The following is a 19,719-nucleotide window of genomic DNA, read 5'->3' on the forward strand; positions in this document are numbered from 1 at the left end:
ATATTTAGAAGCAAATCCTTCCTCCTTTCCCCTAAATCTTTAAATAGTTGTCATTAAGACAAGATCCAACAAGTAGGCTACTGAAAAATTCATATACTTTCCCAGTGTAATACTGTGGGAGCGAAAAAGCAGGTTTGGGAAGGATAAAAGGAGGATAATTGAAATTTATTAAGCTATTTGCGGAGCTGTCTTAAATTTTCGGCAATATTATTCTCATTAATAATGTTTATGTTACAAATAATTAGGGTGACCAAATGTCCCAGTTTGCCCAGGGTAGTCCTGTTTGTGCCTGTGGTCCTAATATAATAATTAATAGCATCCACTTCCTCTTTCAAAAGTGTTCTGGCTTGAGCACTAAATTATATGGTCACTCCATTAATTATTCTAGACGATATTCTGCCACAGCAACAGAAGTAAGGTCATAGAACAACTGTACATTGAATTGTATATTAAATAATGACACTTTTCTGTCAAAATTTTAAGTGCATATATCTTTCATCCTAGAAATTTTCCTCCTATGCATCAACATAACAGAAATTCTCATGTTATGAGCAGCAGATTATATATATGCACACATATATACACATGCAAGACTGCTTAGCGAAAACTGCTTAGCGAAAAATCTACATATTTATCAATCAATAATCTAGTTGGATATAGTGGAATGCTTTGTAACTATTGTAACAGAAGGCAGTAGGTCTCTATGTGTTGATGATATAGTGAAATGTTCCAGACATATTTTTAGATTAAAAAAGCAAGTTGTGGAAATATATATGACAGTGCTTGCTCTGGCGGCATCTGAGAAGCCTTCAGATTCTCTCATAATCTCCTCCAGCTCCCACCCCCACAGACCACAACAAATCAACATCAACCTAAATGCCAGCTGGTTACTATGTAAATGCAGCTTCCCATCTAACTAGATTGCCCCTCCCAAGTCTCTCCAATACAGCCATAACCTACAGTATAATCCCATTGTATGTAATATACATATCGAAAGAAGATTCCCAAAGCTGTTGACTGATTACTTCAGGGGAGTGACTGTTATTCCTTTCTGTACTTGTATTTTAATCCATAAGCATATATTGCATATAATTTAAAAAATTAGTTTAAAAGAAATACATATCAAGTCAGTTTGCAATATAAGATCACATATTTTAGGTATATCTAGAGCAGCTGGGAACCCTTCATTTACAGAGAGAGAATAGAGAGCCAGATTGCTGGCATTTTTCCTGTAAATATACTTGGAAGTGGACGTGGCATATTCTGTAGTTATCTCCTAATTATCAGGGTAATTCAGGAAATAAAGTTGAAATGTAGCTTTTTGTTTCCAACTTTTTCACAATCATTTTAACTGAATCAGTTAAACAAGTACATTAGTTGCTTCCTCTGAATCTCTTTGGGAATAGATTATAAAACATAAATGAACTATTTTAAAAGGATGGACTTTCACTTTTTAAAAAAAAAAAATTTCTCTGCTCTATCTTCTAAGACAAGTGTGACTCCAAAGGTTCACAAAAAAAAAGAATGAAGATTTGAAGAAGCTTAACTGTGAAATTAACGGAAAAGATTGTACCGTTTCAATTTTCATGGGTCACAAAATGTTCCCACTTAGTTTTAATTTTAGAGTGAAACAAGACACAAAAGGAAGATAAGCTAATATAAAAATGTAGTGTTGGAACTATGTTTCGTAGATAAACATGCTCAAGTTGTCATCTCTCCCTCCTCACTTGTACTTCGCTTAACCACTTGGTTAAAAATTATCCTCGGAGGGAAGATGTCACTCCAGGGTTGCCTGTTCCTTTCTGCCTCTGAGCTCCTCTCCCACCCACTACCCCCCATTTCCACCTCTGTCTCTTTCCTGGCCTGAAAACTTAAACACTTCCTTCCTCTCTGTTCTCCTGTACGCTGTTACAGGGCTTAATTAATTTTATTTCTGTTCGTTTCATCATTTGCTCCAATCCCCTCTGCTACTCCCTGACTAGACTGTAGCTTCCTTCAGAGTAGGAACTGATCAATATTCATCTCTGAAGCATCAGTGCCTGGCGCAATACTTGGCACTTAGTAGGTACTTAAAAATGTTTATTTAATGAATTAAACCTTGGCATAAATACAAAAAAAAGAAAAATGTCCCCACATCTAGTTTACAGAAGGAAGCCACAGAAAACCCTCCAAATCATTTCGAGGTCTCCTAAGAAGGGATTTTCTTGGGCAGGCACGGCCGTGTTTTCAGTTGGCTTACTGGCTGGAGTTCAGAAGCTTGTCTGCATTTCTTCTCCTGGGGGCTATTGGTTTGAAGTACTTTTTGTAACAACCTCATTTTGCAGTTTCCCTAACCCTTCTTCTGGAAAACCAGAGTAAGATTCCGGAACTAGTAAGGTAAAACAAGCATTCTGCATACACTTTTTATTATTGGTCGGCTTAACTGTACACAGCCCTCTGGATGAACTGGCTCAGGAGACCTAGTGACTCATGTCATTTTCCCTGTAACCAGGGGTGACCAGGAGCACTTTAGGCCAGGAAGAAATTAGTTTCTCGCACTCTAGCTCTGCAGCTCTGACTGTAGATGAGTCTGGGCACCATCTCAGCATCCATCAAAATGACAAAATTAGTTGCTTCTCTCTATCTGATGGTAATGGCGATGGCGCCTGGCTACAGGAAACCTCCCCTGCTTGGCTAAAAGAGGTTGTGACCTGCATGCACTCGGATTTAATGGGAGTGTGAAAATCTGCATTTGACTAAAGCTTGAGATTAGAGACTATTAAAGACAATTAGAGACACGGGAACATTAACTGGGCAACCTCTTTTAAAGCCCAGTGAGTCCGAAGCTATTAGCTATTCAAATGCTATGCAATAGTTTAACATTTATTGACTGCTCTAACATCTAAGGGGGATCTCCCTGGGAAACAGGCACTTGTGTAGAGGGTGCAGAATGAGAGAACACAGGAGATGCCGGACAGAGAAGGGATTTGGGAGCACAGACCCGGCGCTGTGGAGAGGATGAGGGGGCACCCAGAGACTGTCCTGAGCACTTGGAGAATTGGGGTGAGTTTTGGAGAAGAGTTTCGAACAGAATTCTAAAAGAGAAAATGAAGGCTCCTCCCCATTGTAGGCAAAGCCGTCCCTTGATCGTATTTGTAACCTCACAGTCTGGGAAGATGTATGCTTTCGGTCTCTTAGTCACGTATTCATTCACCTGTAGGAAACACTAACACGGATAAGAATGGACAAAATGGATGAAATTGTGAGAGCCTAAGGATTGTTAACATAACAGCTGTTTCCTTTTTAATTTTGAGAAGTAATATGTAGGCAGGAAACTTGGAAAGCATAAACAAGCACAAAGGACCCGGCAGATAAACAAAAACAGAAATAATGCCAACCCCTCAGGGATCAGTGTGTATGCTTTCGGTCTCTTAGTCACGTATTCATTCACTCACATTTCTAGAATGGGAACTACGGCTTACTATACACACCGTTCCACTGTCTGGGCCCCTCGTATCTCAAAATGTGTGAGTAAGGAGGCGGCGAGCAATTTTTCTCTGTCGTTCTGTTGTTCTATATTCTCTGACCTTCCCACCCCACCTGGCTGCCCTGTTGCGGGGTAGCTGATTGCTGTAGACTGACCCTGCTCACCCAGGGGCTTTTTGTTCACTGACGGGGTGCAAGGGCTCAGCTTAAAAGATGAAAAGACTGCTAATTCGTACATTACTTTGCATACATTTTCTTTCTAAGTATAAGAGGCTTTTAAGTAAGCATGTAAGATAAAACAAAATAGATTGATTAATGTAATCTACAGCCTAACATTCAAGGCCTCCTGTTTGTGGAACTAAACCTTGTAATCACAGCCTGGGGTGAGGAAGCCAATTCTGTGCACAGAGCAAAGAGCAGAGTGAGAGGTGCCAGAGGAGGCGTGTGTTCACAGTGCCCACAGAGTACCTGCCCCGCACCTTCCTTTCCTGTCTCTTATGCTTCATACCCTTGATGCTGGCCAGGGGGGCAAAAGGGTTAAGCCTCAGCTGGAACTTGCCCCTCCTTCCCACAATCACTACCTTAAATTTGCCCTTATTTTTCATGTAGATTACTGTGAAAGCCTTACTACACCTTTTTTTTCCTGCCCCTAATCTTGCCCTCTTCTCCTCCATCCTTACCATTTGAAGTTAAATGAACTTTCTCACATGAATTTCTCTGTTCCTGTTACCCATCACTGTGTAACAAGGCACCCCAAAACTTAGTGGCATCAGACAACCACCATTTTATCACGCTCGCAGACTCTGTGGGTCAGGAATTCAAACAGAGCACAGCAGGGTCGGTTTTTCTCTGCGCGGTGATATCTAGGACTGAGATGACTTGAGTAGCTGAGACCGGAACCGCTGGAGTTGGGAGATGGACTCCTAAAATGCTTCTTCCCTGGCGTGTCTGGCGCCTGGGCTGCAATGCCAAAGGATGGGTTCAGCTGGGACTGCTGACCAGAAGACTTATGTGTGGCCTCCTCAGTGTCATGGCCTCAGCCCTTTATGACTGAACCCCAGAAGCCACACGGCTTCATTTCCACAGTATTACATTGGTCAAAACAGTCACAAGCCTGCTTCAATTCAAGGAAAGGGAACATAAATTCCAGCTCAGTATGAGAACAGTGTCAAAAATTTTGTAGCTATGTTTTAAATCACCCATCTATGACTTTCGAGATTCTTAGATCAGAAGAACTATAATACTTCATATTTATGAATGGTTTAAAGATTTGCAGATATTCTGAAATTTTAAAATGTTATGTCACCTGACTTTCACAAAATCCTGTAAAAGAAGTGTTATCATTTTAAAATTTTACTGATGAAGATAGTGAGAACCAGCAAGTTCAGGTGATTTGTCTGAGGTTGCAGACTTAACTAGCACCAGGCCCAAGACTCTGCTAACTCTAAACTGAGTGTTCCATCCTGTAGTGCACACCATGGCTTTTTCTATCTTGGTTAGCATATGGCCCTGTGTCAGAATGACAAGGCCATTAATAAGAGACTTTAGAGCCACTTGCGGTTGAGAGTTCAGAATGAAATCAACAATGACCATACCTCATGAATGACCGTCAAAATCCTTCCAGGAGGCAGCTGGGCACATCTGAAGTGTCTAAGAAAGTAAAAATTATATTAAAAATTCACTTAACATGTTGATTTTCTTGAAGCCAGCAGAGTTTTTAGTTCACATCCTTTCGATAATGAAGTCAGAAGCATGTCTTGCATTTTTAATAAATGGCCGTACTCCCTTCCTTCCCCTTGGCAGAACTTGGCCAGTGGCACATTGGACGAGAGTTGTGCTCTTTTCAGAGCTTCTATTCTGTCCTCTGGGATAAATCTGAAGGGCAAGTTAAGGATGATTTTCATTATGTAAAATTTGACATGAATTCATTTGCTTTAGTTATACATTCTTGTTTTTGTTTATTTAAAGAACAAACACATTTCCTCTGAATAAATGGAACAACAAATATGTCTTGTTAAATATAACAGACAGGATTCAAGCCTCTGCTCTGCCAATTACTAGCAATGACTGTAAGCAAGTTACTTAAATCCTTTGAGCCTCAGTTTCCTCATCTCTTAAACTGAAATGCTAATATTCACAGGGGTTTTAAAAATTTCTTGGTGCTTAGCCAATTTTCTTCCATTTCCATTTGGAAATTTTCATCTGCTACCCTCTATCCCTTACCCTCTACTCTATCCCTCCAGGAGTGCAGAACATGACCGAGGAGAGACTCTTCGAGACCCTGGCCATGAGAGCAGTTCGTGGATGAGCATGTGACTTCATCTGATATGAGTGCATCTGAGCATTTGGGAGGAAGCTCTCTATTTCCTGCTGAGAATAGAGACACTGGAAGACTGTCTAGCTGGAGCAGCTCCAGACACCTGCCCCCAAATGGAACCTGAGAACAAAGGCAACACACAAAGGAAAACCCTTTTCAACTATACCTGTTTGGTTCATATAAATCAAGAAGATCCTCAGTGATATTCTACCTAAGTTTGAGAAGAAAACAATGTATTGTAAAGTGCTTAGCAAAATACCTGGTACATAGTAAGTGCGGAATCAAAGTTAAGCTTGATTGTGCTTCTCATGGAGTTTAGTTCAGAAAAGAGGAAAGGTCATATATATTTTGAATACTAAGCAACTTCTGCCAGGAGAGGCTGAATCCCAGGAGGTACGATACCACAGATACCAAGAAGCTTTTCCCGTCTTCTAAAACATCTCTCTTTCCTCAGTCCTGATAGTCCTAGATGTCAAAACTATTACTACCCCCTTTAAGACTTTTCCAGAGACGTCCCTCATTTAGACACAGCAGCTGCGTGAATGAGTTCCTTTGCTTCGTTTCTGAGGACAGGTTCTCACGGTGGCCCGCAGGGATAGTGGAGGCCACTAGGTACCCTGAGGGAGCGAGAGGGACATGGCCACACCCAAAAGAGACTGCAGAACTGAGTCCAACTATTGTCTTGTGCAGTTTCGCCCTGGCTGTCCTTGCTGGGACTCTCAGAAAGCCCCCATCTGAGATTTTCGAACGCAAGTTCTTTTTTCACGAACTTAAAGAAGGACATTTGGGTAAAATGGCTAGACAAACCTTGGTTACACAGAAAGCACCGCGTGTCACCCGGTCCTCCCTTTCTGCCCACATTGGCCCAGATCCTAGCCCTCAGCTACAGATGTTCCAAGGGAACCAAGGACCACAAAGGATGAGGCAGCCAAGACAGTGAGAACAGCCCAAGGTGGTGGGGCCTAGGAACGGCTGCGGGGACAAGAGAATCGAAACCCTGCTCCTGCCAGTTAGCTCCCGCTCGAGGCAGGTATCGGCATCATCTGTGATTCTTGACTGCAAGGAGGGTAGCTTGATGTGAAGAGTGGAGAAGCCGCCTGGACCGAGTACAGAGTAAACAATTTAAAGTTCTGCCAGAACAAGGACAGACATGCCCGGAGGGAAGGACCTGAATCATATTTCAGAGAAATTAGGCAGAGATTTCTGGAAGCAATAGTCTAAACAAGTCAAACTTTCCTTTTAATTCTCAAGTCTTCAGTGTCCTTCCTCCTTCCTTCCTTTTAGCCTTCCTTTATTCCATTATTCCTTTTTTTTCTTTCATTCTTTCACTTAGAGCCTTTATTTTCTTCCTGCTTTGGTGGATCAGGAAAGGTTTTACAAAGGTTGAGTTTTCTGAGGAGAATGAGAATTAAGATTATCAAGGGTCTCCCTCTGGAGACCAAATCAAAGTTGTGACAGAAACAAGGAGCAAGCAGCAAGGAAAAATTGTCTGGGATCTAGATGAACAAGTCACACAACTAGGGAGAACTCCAAGAAAGCACCCTGCAATGGCAGAAGGTAGGACGGGGTGAGGACGCGGGGCTGCCAGGTCTGGAGCGGCTGAGAAAGGGGCCGCGGCCCCGAGTGGATTTTTACGGTGATGGACCTGCTCGCTCTGAGCACCAGTGCTGATTAGGCTGCGCGCAGGGGACACCAGGGACTTACAGGGAGACATTGTCGGAGTGAAGAACGGCGCGACTTGTTCTGTACAGAAGTGCAGGCGGTATCCACTGTTCCCTGTTGAGCCCTCCCCTCTCCCAGTGCGCTGGATACAGCGCCGCCATTGCTGTGACGTCATCGGACTGGATAACAGAGGTCGCTCCACCGAGAGGATTCCCTGAAACCCCGCCTCCCCCAACTCGCGGCCCCACCCAAGCCCCATCTAGGTGTATCCTCAGAGAGTCAGGTGTTCCTTGCGCCTAGACTCACACTGGAGGAGGCAGATGATCTCAGTTTCTGGTGCGGCCTTTTGAGGCAACTATAAGCACAGCATCTGTGGATTGCTTGCTGAATCTTAACAGGTGGCCCCGGAGGGGTAGAGGCTTGGGCTAAATTTGGCCTGCAGCTGAACCCCTCTCAGGACTGTGCCACTGGACACCGACTTCAAGAATCCACACTAATAAGACCGGGAGACTTAGGAGCTTTGCTTAGTACATAGAAACAGACACGGAAAGGCAGCCAAAATGGGAAGACAGAGAAGCAGAAACCATATGAGAGAACAGAACAGAGATCCAGATATAAGGGAGTCAAGTAATCTAAGAGATGCAGAATTCAAAACACTGGTTATAAAGATGCTCAGTGAACTTTTGGGAACTGTAGATCAATTCAGTGAGAACCTCAACAAAGAGATAAAAAACATGAAAATGGAAATGGAAATTATAAAAGAGAACCAGTTTGAAATGAAGAACACATTATCTGAGATGAGAAGTATAGTAAATGGAATAAACAAAGGAATAAACAAAGTTAATAAATAAAAGGATCAAATGCCCTATATAGAGGACAGGAAAGTCTAGGACATTCAATCAGAAAAGCAAGAAAAAAGATGCCAAGACTATAAAAATAATTTAGGGAGCATATGGGACACTATTAAGGGGCAAAATAACCATTTCGTCGGCATACCTGAAGGAAAACAAGATGTTGAACAGCTGTTTGAAGAAATAATGATGGAAAATTTCCCTAACCTGGTGAAGAAAATTAACACAAAACCCTAGGAAGCTCAGAGACTTCCAAAAATCAGGGATCCAAGGAGGCCCACACCAAGACGCATCATAATTAAAATGCCAGAGGTTAAACACAAAGAAAGAATCTTAAAAGCAGCAAGAGAAAAGCAGACAGTTACCTCCAAGGGAATACCCTTAAGAGTTGCAGCTGATTTCTCAAAAGAAACTATGCAGGACAGAAGGGCTTGGCAAAAAATATTCAATGTGATGAAGACCCAGGATCTACAACCAAGGATACTTTATTCAGCAAAGCCATCATTTAGAGTGGAAGGACAGATAAAGAGATTCCCAGACAAAAATAAGCTAAAGGAATTTATCACCACCAAGCCAGTATTACTGGAAATGTTGGAAGAAGTTCTTTAAGAAGAAAAAACAGGTATCAAAAACAGGAAAAAAGAATGGTAATAACTACATTCCTATCAATAAGTACCTCAAGTGGAAAAGGAATTAAGTGCTCCAACTAAAAGATAGAGTGGATGAATGGAAAGGAAAACAAGACCCTTACATGTTGCCTATAAAAGACTCACTTCATTATTAAAAGACACACACAGACTAAAAGGAAGGGGATGGAAAAAGATATTGCTTTGATGGACCTAGAAGTTATTTAAGTCAGACTGAGAAAGATAAATATTGTATGATTTCATTTATATGCAGAATCTAAGGAATAGAAAGAACAAACTAATCAAAAACAGACTCACAAATATAGTGGACAATTTGGTGATGGACAGAGCGGAGGAGGGTTTGAGGGATGGGAGAATGGGGCAAAGGGTTAAAGAAGTACAAATTAGTAGTTGATGGTCACGAGGATGGGTAGCATGGCATAGGGAATGCAATTAGCATTAATACGTTGGCTAGGTGAGGGGCGCATTGGTTAGACATCAAGTATACAGGACATTGGTTAGACATCTATGTAGTTCATAAAACTATCCCCCTAATTGGAATAGTTTTATGAACTACATAGATGTCTAACCAATGTCGTGTACACTAGAAACTAATTAAAATAAGTAAATTTAAAAAAAAAAAGATTATCAAGGGGAGGAAGGGTATTCTAGGCAGGGGAACGGCATGTGCAAAGTCATGCGGGACTGTTCTGGGAAGTGTGAGTGGTTCCATAATACGGCTCGAGTGAAATGCAGAACAAGGAGAATGGCAGGAGATGAAGCTAACGGGGTTGGAAGAGGCTAGTTCCCGAGAGTCTTAGCTAAGGAAGGTGGGGTGTACACTGTAAGTTCCCATCCTATTAGCCGTTTCTCTTCCTTGCTAACGGAATTTCAATTTTGTTCAGGTGGCGAAGCGTCCAGGACTGGAACATAAATCACAATTGGCCTAAGCCAATCGCAGCAATCCCTGTTACCTTTGATGATCATGCTTGGTCTGGGGCTGAGCATGGCATTCAGTTTTGGCTAGAGGAATAGAAGTCCAGTGGAAGGCACTGAGGAAAGAGTTTTATCTCTGATTTTAAAAAAGAAAGAAAAAGAACTCTGTACCAGAAAGAGTTCCCCTTTCCTCCCCCTCCCCCCGCCTTTGTGACTTGAACGTGGTCATGTGAGGACGTGATATCTGGAGCTGTCATCTTGTGATCTGAGGGAAAAGCCCGAGGATGAAGCCACACACCGAGGATGGAAGAGGAAGGACAGAAAGTGGCAGGGTCTTCGACAACACCACAGAGTCACCAAACCACTTGTCAGGCTGCCTGCCTTAGGGTTTTTAGCTGAGGAAGGAACAAATAAATACCCTGTAGTTGAAGTCACTATTATATCGTGCATGCTGCTGAATTTGTCACAACTGCTATCATGCTAAGGATGACATTTGCAGGTATGGCTATGAAGTTTGGACTTTATCATGAAGACGAATGGGAGTTACAGAAAGGTGTAGGCAGGGGAAATAGGGGTCAGATTTGTGCTTGTAAACCGTGACTCCGGCTGCTGTGTGGAGAAACCAGGCTGAGAGACCAGTTATGAGGCGACTGCAATTGCCTCAGAGATTAGGGAGAACCTAAGCAATAGAAGTAACAATGATCCCTGCGGGGAAGGGGATGAGTCTGAGAGCTATTTTTAAGTCAAAATAACATAACTCAGGGCCTAAGCACCGTGAGAGGTGGGGAAAGACAAGCGAATCGAGGGCAGCTCGCGGTTTCTGGCTGGGTCGACTTGAGAGACGAGAGATCTGACTCTAGTTCAGGCTTTGCCACAAGCTGGTCAAACGGCCCTGGCCTAGTTTCCTCATTTTGAGGGGGTCAGATTAACAATATGATAGCAGATCTCATCGCTTCTGACAGCTCTGACTCCCAGGAGCACTTTGAGCTGAGAGGACTAACAGGGGCCAGGAGGACCACCTGAGGGAAGGAAAAACCTCTCTTCCTCAAGTGGGTCCTCAGATTTATTTGTGCAAAGCTGGGTGGTGGGTAACTTTGGGCTTTTGTCCGCCTTTCGGTTTAGACTGACAACAGTACGAGACGTGGGCAGAGAGAGCTCGATGATACATGAGTGATGCCTAAGCTCGTAAATTTAAACCAGCGAAACATTTCTCACACACCCTCAAGACTCATCTTTTATTAAAGTTTTCATAAAAAGCCTTGTCTACTTCCCTTAGGATTCACTACTGAGCGTGAGGTCTTTTCCCTTGGCAATTTCTTTACCCTCCAGACCTGCCACTTGCTTCAAACAAAATAGTTGTACCATTTTTTTCTTGATGGCAAAAAAACAATGGAACAGGTAAAAGTGATGCCTTAACCCCTGTGGGGAATGGTGCAAAGCAGGCATAAAGCCCAGAGTCTGTTGCCAGGATACATGGCTGCTGGGTGGCAGAGGTCACAGAACCGTGGAAAAGGTTTCACAAATGACTAATTAGTTTTGTTTTGTTTCTCCTTACAGAAGGACTGCCTCGGGTTCACCACGACTTGCTGGAGTTCAAATACTTAATCTCTCTCACTCTTATGCCACATTTTATATGTTTCACACATTCTCTTATTCGATGGGGGGAAGGATGGGGGAACACAAGGGTCCAGACCCTTTCCTCTATTCAAGGCAATTCTGAAGGGCCTTCCCTGCTGCAGAGTTCCCCATGGGGTCAGCCGAGGCCCTGCAGCAACTGTATCACAATTCTGTTTCACCCACCCTGAGAAGGGCTGTTCCTAGAAGCACTCCCAATAAAATTCTAGGTATCAAAGAAAAACCAGAGTCGAATAGTAGTTAAAGCAGTAAAAATATATTTTATTCAGGACTATTGCAACAGGAGAAAGGAGATCTCAGTATAGAATTGGGCTCAACACCAAATACAAGGACAAGAGGGAATTTACAGCCAAAAAGCAGGGTGGGGGCGGGGTGGCAGATGGAAAATTACTAAGAGGAAAAATCAGAAATAATGTGGGGATTCTGACTAAACCTACCTAACAGGATGCTCGCTGAAGGCAGGCCAGGGTCATCATACCTCTCCTGGGACGCTAGGGGACGAATTTGATCACATATTGAGGATGATCAGGTATCAAGGGTGGGGGATTCTCTCTAAACCAATTTAACAGGATTCTTGCTAAAACTGAGTGATGCCAGCATGACAAGGTCACACACACGCACGCACGCACGCACACACACTTCTGTCTTTACTGATACCATTTTATTATTAAAAAAAAAATACTTTAATTCCACCAGAGAAGCACAATCTCAGAAAAAACTTAAAATGTCGTGAGTTAAATAAGTTTATTTAAATAAATAAATAAAAATGCTGATTAGGCAAAGATTTAGACAGGACACAAAAAGTCTAAACCATAAAAAAAAAAAAAAATTCAGTAGATTAGACTTCCTCAAAATTTAAAACTCTCCTCTTTGATCATCACTAAATGACAGGCACAGGTTAGGAGAAAATATTTGCCCAGAACACATCTGTAAAAGACTCACTTCCAGAATATAGAAAGTGCTCCCACAAAGCAATAATAATTCAAACAACTCAAATTTTTAAATGGGTGAAGTTCTTGTAACCAAAGAAAGAGACACAGATGGCAAACAAGCCCATGAAAAGATGCTCAGCATCATCGGTTACCTTAAACACACATTAAAACCACAATGAAATGTCAATACGCACCCATCAGAATGGCAAAAACCTACCAATTAAACAACCAACAGCAAAACAAGCCCTAATAATACCAACTGCTGACAAGAATGCAGAGTAACTCGAACTTTCATACATGCTGATAGGAAAGCAAAAGGGTACAGCCATTTTGGAAAACAGTTTGACCTTTTTTTAAAAAAATAAAGTTAAACGTACATGTACCAAATGACCCAGCAATCCTACTCCTAGTTACCCAAGAGAAATAGAAACATATGTTCACACAAAGACCTATACACAAATGTTTATAGCATCTTATTCATAATTGTCAAAAACGGTCAACAATCTAAATGTCCATCAACTGATGAATGGATAAACAAATTGTGGTACCACGATTCCTCGGCTGAGGAAAGATTGGTTTTGAGGGGAGAGACCAAAGTTGCTGGAGAGAGAAGGAGTTGATCGATAGAGTAAGAAGACTATTTTAATCAGAATTCTCGATGGTAAACAACAAAAACCCAATTCAAACAACGATAAGCCAAAAGGAACGTTTTGGGCTCACATAAGTAAAAAAATCCAAAATTTTTAAACAATGTTGCCAGTACTTGTCTTAGCTCAAGCTGCTATGACAAAACTCCAAAATCTGGGGGGCTTAAACAACAGACATTTATTTCTCATTGTTCTGGAGGCCGGGAAAGTTCAAGGTCATGGTGCCAGCATGGTCGGGTGAGAACCCTTTGTGGTTTGGAGAAGGTCACCTTCTTACTATATCCTCACAGGAGAGAGGGGAGGGAGGTCTCTGGTCTCTTCCTCTTCTTATAAGGGCACTAATCCCATCATGAAGAGCCCACTCTCATGACTTCATCTAAACTTAATAATCTCCCCAAGGCCCCATCTCCAAATACCATCACATTGTGGGGGTAGAGCTTCAGCGTATGAATTTCAGGGGGAACAAAGCCATGCCTCCAGGAGAGTTCTCCACCTTCGTCTTTCCTGGCATCTTTTGCCTCTCCTCATCCTTGTTCTTAGGTAGGATCCCTACATATGAGATAGCTGGGCTCACACTGGTCTTATATCTCGTGATCCCAGAGACAAGAATTCAACCAACTGTCCTCTGCGCCCCTATCCATCCTCGAAACAGATTCTAACTGGCCTCATGCTAGGGAAAGCACTCGTGCTATTGACAGCCTGGAGCACATGGAAAGGGGAAGGGGGCATTAGAAAAGAAGGCACGCAGGGCAGACAAAGAAAAAAAGAAAGCATGGCAGCTGCTTATCATAGACCCACGAATGAGAGGGGATAGAATTCAAGGGACAGATGACAAAGTCACCCTGCCAGGGAAGTCCTTCCCTTGAGACAGGTGGGAAAGAGGTAAAGATGGATGGAATGTAGAAAGGGCAGGCGGTTTTCACGAGGGAGAGGGGAACGCGGTCGGGAAAACGAATGCATTCGGTTTGAAATGTGGAAGCACCACTTTGCCGTCGGCCCCTCTTTTCTCTATGAAGTAAGAAGGACGTTGCTGAGAGTGAATGAGTGAGCAGACTAGAGACAGTGAACGTGAAAGGAGTGGCGAAAGGTTTAGCAGAACCGATGGGGAGATTTGGGGAGGGGGAATAAAGGGACAGATACAAGGATTGCCAAATAGCATTGAAGTTGGAGACAAAAAATACTACCCACCACTCGAGGATCGGTTAAACTGTGTTCTTCGTGAAATTGTACCCCTAACGGAAGGTATCGCATACTCCTCCAAGCTTCATGCCGTTTGGGGCCACCCCTGCAGCCCTTGTCACGTTTACACAGCACCAAGTGTTCTGCCAGCCACATCGATCGGTGAGTGTCCTGAGTTTGGAGACTGACTGGACAGTGAGTTCAAGTACTGATTACCTAAGTTTCTCGAGTTTTGGAAAGTAAGTAGTAAAACTGTGGATAAAGGTGAATTTATTTAAAAATGTATCTGATCTATTCACTTCTTGAGTTTGGTTAACAAAAAATACTGATAAAGAGTTTGAATAGTGAGGGTAATATGGGTGTGTGCATGTGTGTGCATGCATGCATGAGTGTGTGTGTGTGTGTGCGCGTTTGTGTATGTCTGTTCACCTGCCCACTGCCTTGTACTTTCCTGAAGGCAGACCCCTTGTGTGACTAATTTTCATGTTTCCACAGATTCTAATGTGGTGGGTGATAAATATTTGTTAAATGAATAAATAAAAACCAGGTTTCCTTTCCCTGCTTTCCTTTGTTCCTACTGAACTTTACTGCTCCATTAAGAAAATTGAAGGCGAAACCAAACGCACAACTTTAAAGAAGTGCTCTCGTAATCTCGACTGCTCCCAACTGCAATTATAAGCACGCGCTTTTCTCTTTCTTTAACTCCGCCTCTCCATCAGACAAAACCTGAATCGATTCCAGGAGATGGATTTTGCTGCTTGTGTAAAACATTCTGGCTTCGAGTCAAATGGACATTGTAGGAGTCTATAAAAATAGCTTTGTTCTCCACACAGATGAATTCATTTAAGCAGCACACAGTTTCGAATTCTTATTACCTTTTAGGAGGGCAGAGCATCAGGAAATTAAAGGTATCATTATTGTATGAAAACTGCTGAATAAGGAATACCTATGCCGTAAACAACTCGCTGAACTAACCGAGTGTGTCTGAGATAAGGAAGCACATTATCTATTGTGCCTGAAACCTGTTTCCGATACTATGTTGGTCCACATCTTGTTAAGGAGGAACAGTAATAACAAGTAACCTTGAACATGCAGTACAGCTCTGTTGCTTGTTCTTCATTTGTAACCACATGCTTGGATGAGGCTGAATCTCTGTGGCTCCAACAAAAAGATTAAAAGATTCTCATAATGGCTGAAACATCTTTGTTTCTGCATGTTTGCATGTGAATAAGGCTAAAACATTAACAGAGGGTTGGTGTGTAGTATTTACTAGAAGAGTGGATAGATAGAGAAACAGACTCCATTGCTAGGAATCCAAGTTTAATAAAGGCATTTTTTCCAGGAGGAGGTAGACTCTGTTTTGTAAGCACCCTAAATTGTGTTCAGGGACTCAGGAATTTGGGGAAAGAGAAGAAATGCACTCTTCTGACAGTGGGTTCAGCATGAAGGTTAACCCACTCCAAAGTGGGTGCTTCCACACTTCGATTCATCATAGCCATAAATCTGGTTTGTCTAAATAAGAACACAGGGAGGTAAGAACATCTGATTGATCTCCATTTGCACCTCTGACTAGCTCTGTGGCCTTTGACATGTTATGCAATTCTTCTGAGTTTCAGTTTCTCCATCTACAAAATGAATATATCTCATAGGGGCTTTATGAGAATTAAATACTATATGTAAACACGTGCGGCATATTTGTTCACTCAACAAATATTTCTGTGCCAGGCACTTAGGATATAAAGGCAAAAGGGACAAAATTGCATCCCTTGAAGAACTTCCAGTCTAGTGGGAAAGATATACAAATAAACGGAGATGATCACTGTTGGTACATTACGAGAGCAAGAGGAAGAACTTCTAAATTGTATTGGGGAGCCTAGGAAAACTTCCGGGAAGAGGCCACGTTTGAGCTGAGTTTTGAAGAAGTAGGAGTTACGTAGATAAAAATGGGAAGGTCATTCCAGACAGAATAGGCAGTATGTGCAAAGGCAGGGTGGTGTGAACTTGCTGACTGTTTAGGGAACTACAGATAGTTCGGTACGACTGGAGCAAAGGTGGGGGTGGGGGAGGCAACAGATAGGGTGTGGCAGGCAGAGGCCATGCTCAAAGAATGAACTGGGGTGCCGTGCTCAAAGAATGAACTTTACCACCGACGATATGGGTAATAGCTGCAAAGTTGTATAGAGGGGTGGGGCAAAACTAGGTTTCTATTTAGAAAGAGCACTCTGGGTGCAATGTGAGGGAAGGATTATAGGGGTTACAGCCTGGAGGCATTAGGTTCCATTTGCGATCCCCGTAGCAATCCAAATCAGAAACAAAATCAGAGTCTGAGCTACAGAAATGAGAGCGGGGAGGAGGAGACGGATAGAAGAGCATTTTCGGGGCTAGAGCTTGCAGAGCAGGAGTAGAGAGCAGGCAGTGAAAGAATGAAAGGGTCTACGATGATTTTGCATCCAACTAGGTGGACGGCGTTGCCATGCACTGAGGTGGAACTCACAGAAGGAGCCGGTCTGAGATGGGAGTAGGGTGGGTAAACACGGTCGCTTAGGGCATGTTCAGATCTACTGTCTGTGAGTCATCTGGTTAGGGATGTCGAGGCGACAATTGGTGATATGGATCTAGACTAAAAATATGGACTGGAAAGAACAACCAAGACGGCTCGTCGTTCCAGTCATTACTTATTTGTATTGTTTCTTATTCTTCATGACGAGAATTCTTCCTCTTTTCTTTTTTTCCTGATTACATAGCCACTTGAAATAAAAATGACATTAGCCAGTATCTTTTGCAACTGGGTAAGGTCATAGGACTAAGAATTAGACTATGAAATGCAAGCAAAGTTTCATGGAAGGAGTCCCAAAAGCCTTACTTGACACTCAGCCCGTGAGCGCCCCGTGCCCCTCCTTCTCCATCTGTCCTTTCCTCCGTTTTCCTACCTGGAAGACGGATGGTGCCATCTTGGACCAGAGGATTGAGAGCGCCAAAAGGAGAACAACGAGAGGGAAAGGTGCAAAAGGGACCATTCGTGCAGGATGCGTGGCTAACGCTTTCTGGAGCTGCGCGGCGCACAGCCTGTGAGTCTGTAAACAAGGCCCGGAGCCTGGGCCTCTGATATCACGGAGCTTCGTTACAGGTCCGGACGCTTTACTCCAACTCGTATGTGAAACAGAAAAGGGCCCCAAACTTCTCTTTTGTTTAAGCCTTTAAACCAGCAATATTTCAGTTTTCTCTCCCTTGCAGCAAAATCTCATCCTAATTCATCACACAAGGAGTCCCCCACGGGTAGGTGAAAATTGAAGCCACAAACGTGGAGCCAGTCACCCAGAGCCCGTGTGCAGAGTGGGAGGAGCGGAGGATGATGGCAGAGGCGGGAAGGAGGGCACTTGAGGGGTCCCTCGCATTCTTCCCTCTGTCCCTTCCGAAAGGTTCCTTTACTGTTGGTCCTTCTCTTCCCTGCCTCTGGGGTGAGAGTAAGTCTTCTCTGCTCATCCAGATGTGAAGCCACAGCCATTCCGTCACAGACATCCCAGTCGAACCGTAAAGATTGACGGATTGAGTATGGAGTGAGCAAAGCATCGGCAATGATGTTAACTGCTTTGTTGAGATGTAATTCACGTCTCATAAAATTCAGCCCAAGTGCATGGATTCAGTGTTTTTCATTATTTTCACGGGGTTATTCAAGCATCACAATCTAATTTTAGAACATTTGTACCCTACCAAAAAAAAAAGAAAAGCCGAATTAAACCAACGAGCGAAACCAGTGCCTTAGGCATGGAAAGGCAGAGAATGATGATGCTGAGGACCCTAAGGTTCAGAGGTGGCAACAAGAGTGGCAGAGCCGGGTCTCCTGCCTGTCCTTGCCATCACCAGTGACCTTTCATTTCTGTGAATAATTCTGTGGGCTTTCCATAAAGACTCTTTAAATGGAAGTGATAAGGCACCGTGGAAGAAAAATGACCTTTTTTTGCTTCAGAAATAATTTCAAACTTACAAAAATGTTGCAAGATCGCTATAAAGAAGAACTCCCATATACCCTTCACCAAGATTTCCCCAACATTTTACCACATTTGTCTGTCATTCTCTGTACACGTTTATATACTTTGTGTTTTTGTTTTTTTGTTTTTGTTTTTTTTTCTGAACAGTTTGAGAGTCAGTTAAAGACATCATGCCCCATTATTCATTCCTTAATACTTTAGTATGCATTTCCTTAAAAAAGGACAGTCCCCAACATAACTCCAGTACAAATATTGATACAGTGTTACCATCTAATCCACAAACAGCATTCGGATTTTGCCATCTGTCCCAACAATATCCTTTATGGGTCTAGAATCCCATCCGGGACTGTGTCTTACACTTAATTGTCGTATCTCTTTGGTCTCCTTTAATTTGGAATAGTTCACAGCCTTTCCTCGTCTTTGACATTTGCAGAGAGTACATCCCGTTATCGTGTGGAACATTCCTTAATTTGAGTATGTCTGATGTTTCTCCATGATTCGCTTTCAGTCATGAATTTTTGGCAGGGCTCTCAGAGACTAATGCTTTGTTCTTCTCGGTGTATCATGTCAGGGTACATGATGTTGATTTGTCCTATTACCGGCGCCATTAAATTTGGTCACTTAGTTAAGCTGGTGTTTGCCAAATTTCTCTACGATATAGTTAATAAGCATTTTGTACTTATTAATACGAAATTAATCTGTATTTTATTGGGAGATGTCATGAGACAATGTAAATATCCTCTTTCTCCTTAAATTTTCATCCATTAGTGTTAGCATCCATTGATGATTCTTGCCTAAATCAATTTTTATTAGGATGGTTGCCAAATGATTTTCTAACTCTGTTATCCTCTCTGTATTTATTAGTTGGTATCATACTATGAAGTAGCGTTTTCTCTTGTTTATTTATTAATGTTATTTTAGACTCGTGGATTCCTGTTTTATTTATAATGGGTTATAATAATTAGTCTAGCCATTTATTTTAATTCTTAATTTTAATTTATTTTGATTCTTAACTGTTCTCTATTTGGCCAAAGGGGAATCTTCAGGCTGGATCCTTTTGATATGTTCTCCTCGTTCCTGAGCGTTACCTCCCTTCCTGGCACAAGAGGCTCTGTGTCCCTTCACTGTCCCAGCCTCATATACTACTTCCTGTAGCTTCTGTAACAAATTGTCACAGACTTTGTGGCTTAATACACCAGAAATGTATCCTCTCACATGTTTGGAGGCCAGAAATATGAAATCAGTATCATCAGCTGAAATTTAGATGTTACCAGGACCACGCTCCTGGAGGCTCCAAGGAGAATCCATTCCTGACTCTTCTTACTTCTGATGGCTGCCAGCATTTTTCTGACTTGTGGCCCCATCGCTCTGGTCTCTGCTTCTGTGGTCACATTGTCTCTTCCTCTTCTGCCTGTAATCTCTTTCTATCTCTCTCTTATAAGGACGCTTGTGATAACATTTAGGGCCTACCCTGAGAATC

Source organism: Rousettus aegyptiacus, unplaced genomic scaffold, assembly GCF_014176215.1.
Source record: "Rousettus aegyptiacus isolate mRouAeg1 unplaced genomic scaffold, mRouAeg1.p scaffold_m13_p_17, whole genome shotgun sequence".
In the NCBI taxonomy this organism is placed as follows: domain Eukaryota; kingdom Metazoa; phylum Chordata; class Mammalia; order Chiroptera; family Pteropodidae; genus Rousettus; species Rousettus aegyptiacus.